Source organism: Fukomys damarensis, unplaced genomic scaffold (genome assembly GCF_012274545.1).
Source record: "Fukomys damarensis isolate Sample0158 unplaced genomic scaffold, DMR_v1.0_HiC HiC_scaffold_39, whole genome shotgun sequence".
Classification (NCBI taxonomy): domain Eukaryota; kingdom Metazoa; phylum Chordata; class Mammalia; order Rodentia; family Bathyergidae; genus Fukomys; species Fukomys damarensis.
The window spans coordinates 126,929,558-126,941,187 of record NW_022900951.1 but is presented as its reverse complement, the minus strand read 5'-3'; positions in this window follow the sequence as shown (position 1 = coordinate 126,941,187).

Sequence of the window (11,630 nt, the reverse complement as noted above, 5' to 3'; positions counted from 1 at the left end):
GGCGGGATGGGGCGGGGAGAGGTGGAGAGGGGGGGCAGGCGATGCTGCGGGGGAGCACGGCAAAGTGGAAGGGGTGTACCAATGATGAATGCATGAATGAATGAGGGAACAAATCGCCCCGCAGATGAAGGAGAGAACGAGGAACGGACGGAAAGGAACCCTCTCTCTTGGGCGCCTTAAGAATAGAGGTGGGCTACTGGTGCTTAGATCAACGACAGAGGTCTAACTAAGCTCAGGGGTCAGAACGCCTCACACAGTCATGCCCCGAGCTCCCCCCCCAGTGCCAGCCCCGTCCTAAGGGGGCACACATTTGGCAGCCTAGAGGTTGTGTGAGTGTACGATATGCATGCGTGTGTTTGGGAAGTACAGCCAACGAATAAATCCTTGTTTTAATTTCAAAATAGCAGGTCCTCCTATAAAGAAAAAAAAAAACAAAAAACAAAAAAACAACACAGCATCCTTGGGTCAGAGGTACCACAAGCAGCTTACAGCCACTTCCAGGGGATTCTTTTGTTTCCCTAGTTGCCAGAAATCTAAAACTATATTACAGCCCTGCTTTCTGCTAAGCCATTGGCACATAAGTTACTACTTACTTGAAGAGTCTGATTTCTTTTTTTTTGTTGTTGTCTTTTGAGACTGGGTCTCACTTATGTAGTGAGACTGACCTGGAACTCACTGTGTAGCCCAGGTTGGTCTCCAACTCACAGCGATCCTCCTGCCTCAGCCTCCCAAGCGCTGGGATTACAGGCATGAGCTACCACTCCCAGCCTTTTGTTTGTTTGTTTGTTTGTTTGCTTTTTGGTACCGGGGATTGAACTGGGGTCCTTGTGTTTGCAAGGCAGGTGGCAGAACCACTGAGCTAAATCCCCAGCCCAAAATTGTGCAGAACTTATCACTTTAACAGCTTTTTTTTTTTTTTTTGAGACAGAGTCTCACTATGTAGTTGAGACTGAACTGGAACTCACTATGTAGCCCAGGCTGGTCTCAAACTCACAGCAATCCTCCTGCCTCAGCCTCCCTAGTGCTGGGATTACAGGCATGCACCACCACGCCTGGATACTTTTTTTTTTTTGGTTTTTAAGAGTCTGATTTCTTTAGGAAGCCAGTAATAATCAAGGCTCAGTGCCAAACACCTAAGGAGGCTGGGGAGAACTTCGAAGAATGTCCCTTGGAATGTCATTCCGGAGTGGTGATCGGGCTTGTGGAGCCAGCTGCAGTGAGGTCAGAGCAACCGCAGAGGAAAGTACAAAGGCTCGGGGGTCAGGAAGAACCTTGGCATATTCCAGGATCAAAAGGAAAACACAGCTGGTGAGCCGTGAGCAGCAGGGAAGAGAGACTGGAAAGATGGAGCCCAGTACTGAGCTGGTTCTGAGGGAGCAGTCCAGCTTCTTTTCAATTTTTATTAGTAAGCATTGTTTCATACATTATTAGCAATAATGATTATAACCTATTTCCTAGTTTTTCTTATAACAATTTTATCCATTAGACAACATTTTTCTCATTTTGTCTCTCTACATTGCATTCTGAAAGCTTTGCCATATACAGAACAACTGAAAGGATTGTACCCATGTAGCAGTCACTAATAGCCTACAATTAGCATCATGCTTGATTGTGAGTGCCTGGATCTCACTGATGCATTTCAAAATAAGACACAAGATATCATCACACATTAGGCACACTTCACTTCTAAACACTTAAGCACACATAACATTAACTAGAGAGCCACATGTGTTTAAGGCTTCTTTCACGTTTTGAAGGTATAATTTATGGTTAGCAAAATGCACAAATCTTAAGTGCCCTTTACAGTGCATGTGCCAAACCCCTATGAGATATAGGACATGACCAACAGCCCTGAAATTTTTCTTGGGCCCCCCTGCAGTCATCTCTGCCACATTCCCTCGAGGCTGCCACTGTTTCAATTTTCCTCACAACAGATTACTTTCGCCTATTTGCCAATTACTATGGCATATGAATGGAATCATAGCGTATACTATTTTGTGTTCATATTCTTTCATTGACTATGATGTTTTCGAGATTTATCTATGTTGCTGAACCTATGTGTGCTCCTTTCTATTCATTGTTGAGTAATTTTCCATTGTATGGAAACATTAGTTGTTTTATTAATCCATCAATTTATTACCTGAACTATTTCCAGCTTGCATTATTATAAATAAAGCTACTATATAAATATTCATGTACACATTTTGTTAAACATATGCTTTGATCTTTCTTTGTAAATACCAGGGAGGGGAATTGCCACGTCATAAGATAGTTGTATGTTTTATTAGAAATAACCAGAATGTTTTTCAGAGTGGTTGCGCAATTTATATTCCCACCAGAAATGTATGAGCATTCATTTTCTTTCTCATCCTCATTAACATTTGGGGTTGTCAGCCCTTATTTTTATCCATTCAAGTGGGTGTAAAGTGGTATCTCATTATGATTTCAATGATCATTTCCCTGATGACTAATCACATCAGTATGTTTTTATGTTCTCACTGGCCATTTCTGTACTTTTCTTTTTAATGTGTCTATTCAAGTAATTTTCCCAATTTTATGGAGTTGTTTGTCTTTTTACTTGTAGGTGTTCTTTTCAAACAAAATCAAATCTATTGAGGCATGTTTGACATACAGTAAATTGCACATGATTTGATAAAGTTTTTCCCTCCCTTACCACACACATACACACAATTATGAAGCTATTGGCACAACAAGCAAGGCGGTAAACATGATCATTACCATCAAAGTTTCTTCAGCCTCTGCCAATCTCTCTCTCCTCCTCCTCATGCCCAGGGAGCCACTCATCAGCTTTCTGTCGTTCCAGGGTAGTTTGCATTTTCTAGAATTTTATATAAGTAGAATAATATAATAATATAATAAGTGTTCTTTTGTGTTTGGTTCCTTTCACCCAACAAAGTGACGCAGAGACCATGTGCTACTCCAGCTTGAAGGTGTTTTCTCTGAAGTTCCGGTCCCACTGATGTGGTAGGATTGAAAGGTGGTTAGGCCCTGAGTCCCCCTCCCACAGGCCTAGGATTAAGGCCCTTAATCATTTGGCCAATTCACCTATGAACCAGTATCCCTCGCTTCTGGAGTGTGCACTGAGAAGGCCTTTATCAGACACCAAATGCCAGTGCCTCCGTAACTCATAAATCCCACTTCAGTTATTTACAAATTACCCAGGCTCAGGTATTTTCGCTAAGGCACTGGGCAATTTATAAAGAACACATGTCTGGAGCCCAAGATCGAGGGGATGGTAGACTCAGTGTCTGGTGAAGGCTTCTCTCTGCTTCACAGATGGTGCCTCCTTGCTGCATCTTACTGTGACTGACGGGCCCAAAGGGACAAGCATTGCATCTTCACATGGCAGAAAAGTGGAAGGGGAGAAAGGCCAGGGAGCTCTCTCAACCCTCTTTCGTGAGATCACAGTCTCACTCATGACGGTGATGCCCTTCCTTATCGTTTCCTCAAAGGCTGCCTCTCTTCTCCTTTTGTAGTTCTGGTGATGGAATCACCCAGCACCTTGCGCATGCTAGCCAAGCTCTCTGCCACTGAGCTACAGCCCAAGTTCTTTTTAATTTTATTTTAAGACAGGGTCTTGCTGAGTTACTCAGGCTGGCTTCAAACTTACAATCCTCCTGCCTCAGCTTTTCAAGTAGCTGGGATGACAGGGTCATATCACCATGCTCAGTGAAGTCCCTGCTTCTTTATATCATCACTTTTGGGGTCAAGTTCTAATGTGAATTTTGGAAGGACACATATATTGGAACAATAGCATACATTCACTTGTATCAATGGATACACAGTTCATTCCTTTTTATTGCTGAGTAGAGTTCCATTGCATAATGGACTTATCCATTCATCTGTTGATAGATATTTGGGTTGTTTTCAGTTTGGAGGTCATGGTAATCAGCTTTCTGTCACTGTGACAGAATACCTGAGAAAAGAAACTTAAATGAGGAAAGGTTTATTTCAACTAATGGTTTCAGTCCATAGACAACTGGCTCCATTGCTGTGGACCCAAGGCAAGGCAGAATATTACGATGGTTAGGCATTTGATAGAGGAGGTTGTTCACCTCATGTCAGCTAGGAAGGAGAAAGAGGAGAGAGGAGAGAGGAGAAGAGAGGAGAGGAGAGGAGAGAACAGAGAGGAGGAGGGTGAGTGGTGAGGGGCAAGGGGCAAGACACATCCTTCAAAGTGAGGCCTCCAGCATCCTACTTTCCTTAAAAAGGCCCCACCTCTTAATAGCCCATTCATCTGAGAACCTACCAATGGATCAGTGAAATAAATGCAATAATCTTATAAAATATTGAAAAGAATAATGAATAAAAAGAAAACAGTTGAATATTTAAAAATCCCAACAAATCTACTGATAGACAAATTCTCTCCCAGTTGTGTGTGTGTATAGAAGAAAAGACCCATATGAAGAGAGATGCAAATGAGATTGAGACATTAGTAGGATGAAAATGTTAGAATCATAAATGTCAGAAAAATACACTACTCCCTGGTAATCTTGAGAAGGTCTTGCTCTTTTCAGAGAATTGTAAAAAGGGTTGAAAACCAATTTATTTTTATACTAAAAGGGCAGAGCGACCCAGCTAATATATGGTTATAGACAAAAGCATGTACATTCATACATTTTATAGCTGGACACCTCCTACCATGTTATCATGAGTTTTCCTTTGTCCTTTAGTAATTGTTAAGAATGTCATTGTTCTAACCACCTGTATATCATAAGAATAGATCAAAATATATTTGTTGATTCAGTTATTGAACCCAGAGATTACTTCCCACTTTTTGCTATATTAGCAGTGGCCCAGTGAAGATGTGTGTACTCAAATTCATTTTCATACATCTACTGATTTCCAATAGTTATATTTCTAGAAGTTATTTTAATAAATTGAAGTATATAAACATTATGAAATAGTCTTATTGGCACATTACTTGATTTTTTCCATGTTACATTCTAGAATAACTGAGTCAACATAGTCTCTTACTAGGAGGGTAATAAAAAATTAGATGTCTTTGAATCCAATAAAGAGGACAACTTTTTTAAAATTAAGTTTATTGGTACTTTTTAGGTATACAATAGTTATATTCAACATGGGATCTTGTACATTTACATGACATATCTTGGTTCTTATTTTTTCCTCATATCCTGCCCTCCATTCACCCGTTCCATCCTTCCCTATTTACAAAGATTTTGTTTTCATTTTTTCTTTTTCTCATATTTTTTCTTTTCCCTTCCTTCCTTTCCCCTACTCTTCCCACTTCCCCTACACCTTTTGCCCTTTTCTTCCCACTTCACATTATCAGTTATACAATTTGGATCTTATTTATACTTTTAGTTTTTCACACCAGAGAAACTATTTGGTATTTACACATGTGTGTCTTATTTATTTCACTTAAGACTATGGCCTCAATATGCATCCATTTTCCTATGAATGACTGTAGTTTCTCATGCTTTATGGCTGAGTAGTACTTCATTTTATAGAAAAATCACATCTTCTTTATCCAGTACCCAGTTGATGGACAATTGGGCTGTTTCCAAGTTTTAGCTATTACAAACTGTGCCGCTATAAACATAGGTGTGCATGTATCACTGTGGTATGATTCTCTTAATTCTTTTGGAAAGATGCCCAGCAGTCGGATGGCTAGGTCAAATGGAAGCTCTAGTCCCAACTCTTTGAGGTATCTCCATATTGATTTCCATAGTGGTTGCACCAGTCTGCACTCCCACCAACAATGCAGAAGGGTTCCTTTCTCCCCACAACCACACCAGCATTTGTTATTGGTTGATTTCTTGATAGCAGCCATTCTTTCTGGGGTGAGGTGGAATCTCAGTGTTGTTTTCATCTGCATCTCTCAAATGATCAGTGTTTTTGAACATTTTTTACTATATTTATTTGCTGCTTTTACTTGTTTGTCTGAGAAGTGTCTGTTCATTTCGGATGCCCATTTTTGAATTGGGTCTTTATTTTTGGGGGGGTCTGATTTTTTTATTTCTTTATGTATTCTAGATAGTAGAACTTTGTCTGAGGAACAGCTGGTAACATTTTTTCCCACATTGTAGGTTGTCTCCTAGCTCTGTTAGTGGTTTCTCTTGCAGGGCAGAAGCTTTTTAATAAGATGAGATCCCAGTTGTTGATTCTTCGTGCTAGGTCCCATGCTACTGAGGATTTGTTCATAAAGTCTTTTCCTATGCCAATGTCTTCGAGAGTTCTACCTAACTTATCTTCCAGCAAGTTTAGTGTTTCTGTTTTAATATTTAGATCTTTAATCCACTTGGGTTTTAGTTTAGTGCATGGTGAAAGATAGAGGTCTAGTTTTTATCTTTGGCAGGTTGAAAGCCAGTTTTTCCAACACAGTTTATGAAAGAGTCTGTCTTTCTTCCACTGAGGATTGTTGGATCCTTTTGTCAAAGATGAGGCAGCTGAATATGTCTGGTGTTGTTTCTGCATCTTCTAATCCATTCGACTGATCCATGGGTCTGTTTCTTTGCCAGTACCATGCTGTTTTTATCACAGTGGCTTTGCAGTATAGTTTCAAGTTGGGGATTGTGATACCCCTGTCGTGTCTCTGTTGCCTAGAATGGCTTTTGCTCTTCCAGGTCTCTTTTGGTTCCAAATGAACTTTTGGATTGTTCTCTCTCATTCTGTGAAACATGCTGTTGGAATTTCAATAGTGATTGCATTGAATCTGTGCAGCAATTTTGGATGTATGGCCATTTTCACTATGTTGTTTCTTCCTACCCAGGAGCAAGGGATGTCTTTCCATTTTCTTATACACTCTTTGATTTCTTTTTTCAGAGTGCTGTAGTTTTGAGTGTAGGAGTCTTTTGCTTCTTTCATTAGATTGACTTCTAGATATTTCATTTTTCTGGATGCTATTATGAAAGGAATTGTTTCCCTAATTTCTCTATGAGTCTGTTATTTGTGTACAAGAAGGCTATTAATTTTTGAGTGTTGACCTTGTATCCAGCTACTCTAATGAATCTGTCAATTAAGTCTGGAAGTCTTTTGGCAGAGCTTTTGGGTCTCCTATGTAGGGTATCATATCATCAGCAAATAATGACAGATTAACTTCTTCCTTTCCTAGCTTTATTGCTTTTATTTCTTTCTCTTGTCTAATTGCTGTGACTAATGTTTCCAAAACTATATTGAACAAGAGTGGTGATAGTCGACATCCTTGTCTTATTCGTAATTTTAGGGTGGAGGTTTTCAGTTTTTGACCATTTAGTATGATGTTGACTGTTGGTTTTTCATAGATAGACTTTATCAAGTTGAGATAAAGACCATCTATTCCAATTTTTTGCAGGGCCTTTTTTTTAACAGGGGATTGAACTCGGGTCCTTGTGCTTGCAAGGCAGGCAGCGGCACCACTGAGCTAAATCCCCTGCCCTGCAGGATTTTTTTTTTTAAGGAAATGTGTGTTAATTTTGCCAAATATTTTTCTGTACTTATTGAGATGATCGTATGGTTTTTATCTTTGACTCTGTTAATATATTGTATTATATTTATGGATTATGTTGAACCATTCCTGCATCCCTGGAATAAATCTGACTGGGTCAGAGTGACTGATCTTCTTGATGAACCTCCGTATTCTGTCTGCCAGTATCTTATTGAGGATTTTCGCATCTATGTTCATTAGGGAGATTGGCCTGTATTTCTTTTTTTGTCTTGGATCTTTTCCTGGTTTTGGAATCCAAGTAACATTTGCTTCTAGGAATGAATTTGGAAGTAATGGTTCCCTTTAAATTTCACTGAAAAGTTTAAAAAGTAGTGGCAATAGTTCTTCTCTAAATGTGTTGTAGAATTCAGCATCTGGACCTGGGATTTTCTTTGTTGGTACATTTTTAATAACATTTTTAATTTCACTGATTGTAATTGGGGTGTTTAGAATTTTTTTATCTTCTTTGTTCAATTTTGGTAATTCATATGTATCTATAAATCTGTCCATTTCTTCTGTGTTTTCCATTTTATTAGAGTACAGATTCTCAAAGTAGGTATTGATCCTCTGGAATTCTGCTGGATCTGTTGTGACTTCACCTTTTTCATTCCTGAATGCATGGATTTGAGCCCTTTCTTTCCTTTTTTTGACAAGGTTAACTAAGGGTTTATTAATTTTATTTATTGTTTTGAAAAATCAACTCTTTAATTCATTGATTTTTTTTGTATTTTTCTTTTAGTCTCCATTGCATTGATTTCTGCTCTGATTTTTATAATTTCCTCCTTTGTTTGAGCTATGAGTTTTTCTTGCTCTTCTTTTTCTAGGAGCTTCAGATTCAGAATTAGGTTGTTTATTTGAGCTCACTCTGTTTCCCTAGTGTGGGCATTCACTGCTATAAATTTTCCTGTGAAGAACTGCTTTCATTGTGTCCCATAGATTCCTGTATGTTGTATTGGCACTATAATTTATTTGTAAAAACTGTCTGATTTCTTCTTTAATTTCCTCTGAGACACTTTGGTTGATAAGGAGAGTGTTGTTCAATTTCTATGTGTTTGTGAAGTTCTTGTGGTTTCTTAGGCTATTGACCTCCAACTTAATTGCACTATGGTCTGCTAATATACATGGGATAACTTCAATTCCTTTGCATCTCCTTAAACATGTTCCATGAGCTTGTATGTGGTCTATTTTAGAGAATGACTGGTGTGCAGCTGAAAGGAATGTATATTCTGATTTTGTGCTGTGGAACACTGTGGACATCTATTAAGCCCATTTGTTCAAAAGCTTGGTTCAGTTCTAGTATCTCGTTGCTGGGTTTTTTTGTCTAGATGACCTGCCTATTTGGGATAGTGTGGTATTGAGGTCCCCCTCTATAATTGTATTAGGGTTGATTTGGCTTTTCATGTCTCTCTATATTTGTTTTTTAGAGTTTTGGGCATTAGTACTTGGTGCATATATATTTATGTTTGTCCTCTCTTTGTCTTGGATTGTTCTCTTTCCAAGGATGTAGTGACCTTCTTTGTCTGTCTTAATTAGTTTTGGTTTGAAATTTACTTTGTCTGCAAATAAGATAGCTACCCCTGCTTTTTTCTGGGTTCTGATCACATGGAGAACTGTTTTCCATCCTTTTAGTATTAGTCTATGAATTTCTTTTTAAAATAAGTGCATTTCTTGTATACAGCATATTTTTGTATTTTGCTTCTTAATCCATCTGCCAGTCTATTTCTTTTGACTGGTGAATTGAGGCCATTAACGTTGATAGTTATAACTGATATGTATTGACTTATTATTATCATGCTACTGTCCTATTGTTGGCTATTTTTAATTTCCCCCCTCTCCCTTTAATTTTTTGCCTTGCATAATGGATTTGCTTTGTTGGGCCTCATGGAGTTGTGTCCTTCATTGTTTTTTTCTATGATAATGTTTAGAATTGTTTGAAGTGCTGGTTTGGTGTTCATGCTATTTCTCAGATGTTCTTTGTCATGGAAGTATCTTATTTCCCTATCAATTTTGAAAGATAATTTTATAGGATACATCAGTCTAGGTTGGAGGTTGTTTTCTTTTAGGGCTTGGAATACCTCACTCCAGGCTCTCCTTGGCTTGAGGGTTTGTGCTGAGAAGTCTGCTATGATTCTGAAGGGCTTCCTTTGCATGTGATTTGTTTCTTTCCTCTGCTTGCAGTATTTTGTTCTTCTATTGGGTTTTTGGAATTTATTTTTTATTTTTATTTTATTTTATTTTTTTTTTGAGACAGTATCTCACTATGTGGTTGAGACTGGCCTGAAACTGACTATGTAGCCCAGGCTGGTTTTGAACTCACAGAGATCCTCCTGCCTCAGCCTCCAGAGTGCTGGGATTTCAGGTGTGTGCCACCACGCCTGGCTTTGGGAACTTGATTATTATATGTCTAGGTGTAGATTTTTTTTTTCAGCTTTAATTGAGTTTATTGGTACATTTTAGGGATACAGTACAGTTACATTCATTGTTGGTATCTTGTACCTCTACATGACAAGTCTTGATTCTCATTTTTTCTCCTTACCTCTGCCCTCCCTTCACCCCCTCCTCCCCTCCCCATCTACAAACACTTTATTTTCATCTTTTCATTCTCTCACATTTTTTTCTTTTCCCTTTTTACTCTTCCCCTACCCATCCCACCTTCCCTACACCTTTAGCTCCTTTCTTCCCATTTCCAAATGTCAGTAATCTTATTAGAATCTTATGCATTGTTGCAGATTATTTACACCAGGGAAACTATTTGGTATTTACACATGTGTGACTTATTTATTTCACTTAGGAGTATATCTTCAATATGTATCCATTTTCCTATGAATGAATCTATTTTCTCGTTCTTTATGGCTGAGTAATATTCCATTTTATAGAAAAACCACAACTTCTTCATCCAGAAGGTGTAGATTTTTTTTGATCATGGCTAGTTGGAGTCCTATATGCCTCACTTGTCTGTTTGTCAAGTTCTTTTGCTCTGTTTGGGAAGTTTTCTGTCATTAATTCTCTGAACAGTTGTTTTTGTAATGTCATTTGTACTTTCTCCTGCTTTTTTGTGGACTCCTATCAATCTTATATTATTCTTCTTTTAGTCATCTATGAGCTGTTGGATTGATTTCTCATGGTCATTTACAATTTTTAAGAGATCCTTCTTTTCATGGTCACTGACCTCCATACTGTCTTCTATATCTGATACCCTGTCTTCAGATTGTCTCAGTCTGTTGTGTATAATTTCAGTAGAGTTTTTAAATCTCCTGGATATCTATTTGAATCTATTTCATGGTTTCCATTTCTTTCCTATGTTGGGCATTCATGGTTTCCATCATGGTCCTGAACTCATGTATTTTTAAAAATCTATTTCTGTTCTAGAGTCTCTAATCATGTCTTTCATTGTGCTCACCATCTCTGTAGTTATCTGATAAATTATTTCTGTTTTGAATTTTTCTGGAGCCTCATTCATCTGTTTTGTTACTTCCTGTCCTAGCAGTTTAGGGTGTCCAGGTGGTTGATTATTAGACTTTTCCACCTCATTTCCCCCAGAATTTTCATTTGGTGAGCTGGAAGTCTGTATTTTTGTCTTGCTTAAGTGTTTTCTTATTTTTATTTTTGTTGTTGGTACCGTCCGTGTTTTAATTCCTGGACTAATACTTTGATCTTCTAGATATAACTTGTCTTTAAGTTTTGTAACGACGCAGAGATACTCTTATTTTCATAACACTAGGAAGGACAACTGAGTAGATAAATATCAACACTTTGCCTAAGTGATACAGTCAGCAACACAATAGCATCAATCACAGATTAGAAAATGACAATGTGTCGTAGTTATTAACCTATCACCTTTAACCATATGAATTAAATCAAAATCGAAGACCAGCCCAAAATATGTTTATAGTGAATAAACTCTTCAATATAGCAACTTGACCCTTCAGGATGGGGACTTAGAATGAGTTGGGGAGAGAGGGATAGATAGGTAGAAGGATAGGGGAAGGTTAGAAGTGAGGCCAGAGGACACTGGAAGGTCACGCAAACTCTAGGAAAACGTTGAAGACAAGAGGAAAAGACAATGAAAGAGCAAAGACAAGAATAGAACAACCTATCAGCAGTAGGGAAGCTAGAAACTGTACTGACTTTCCTTTGAAACTAATGAGGAGAGAAGGAAAAAGAGAGAAGAAAAGAAAAA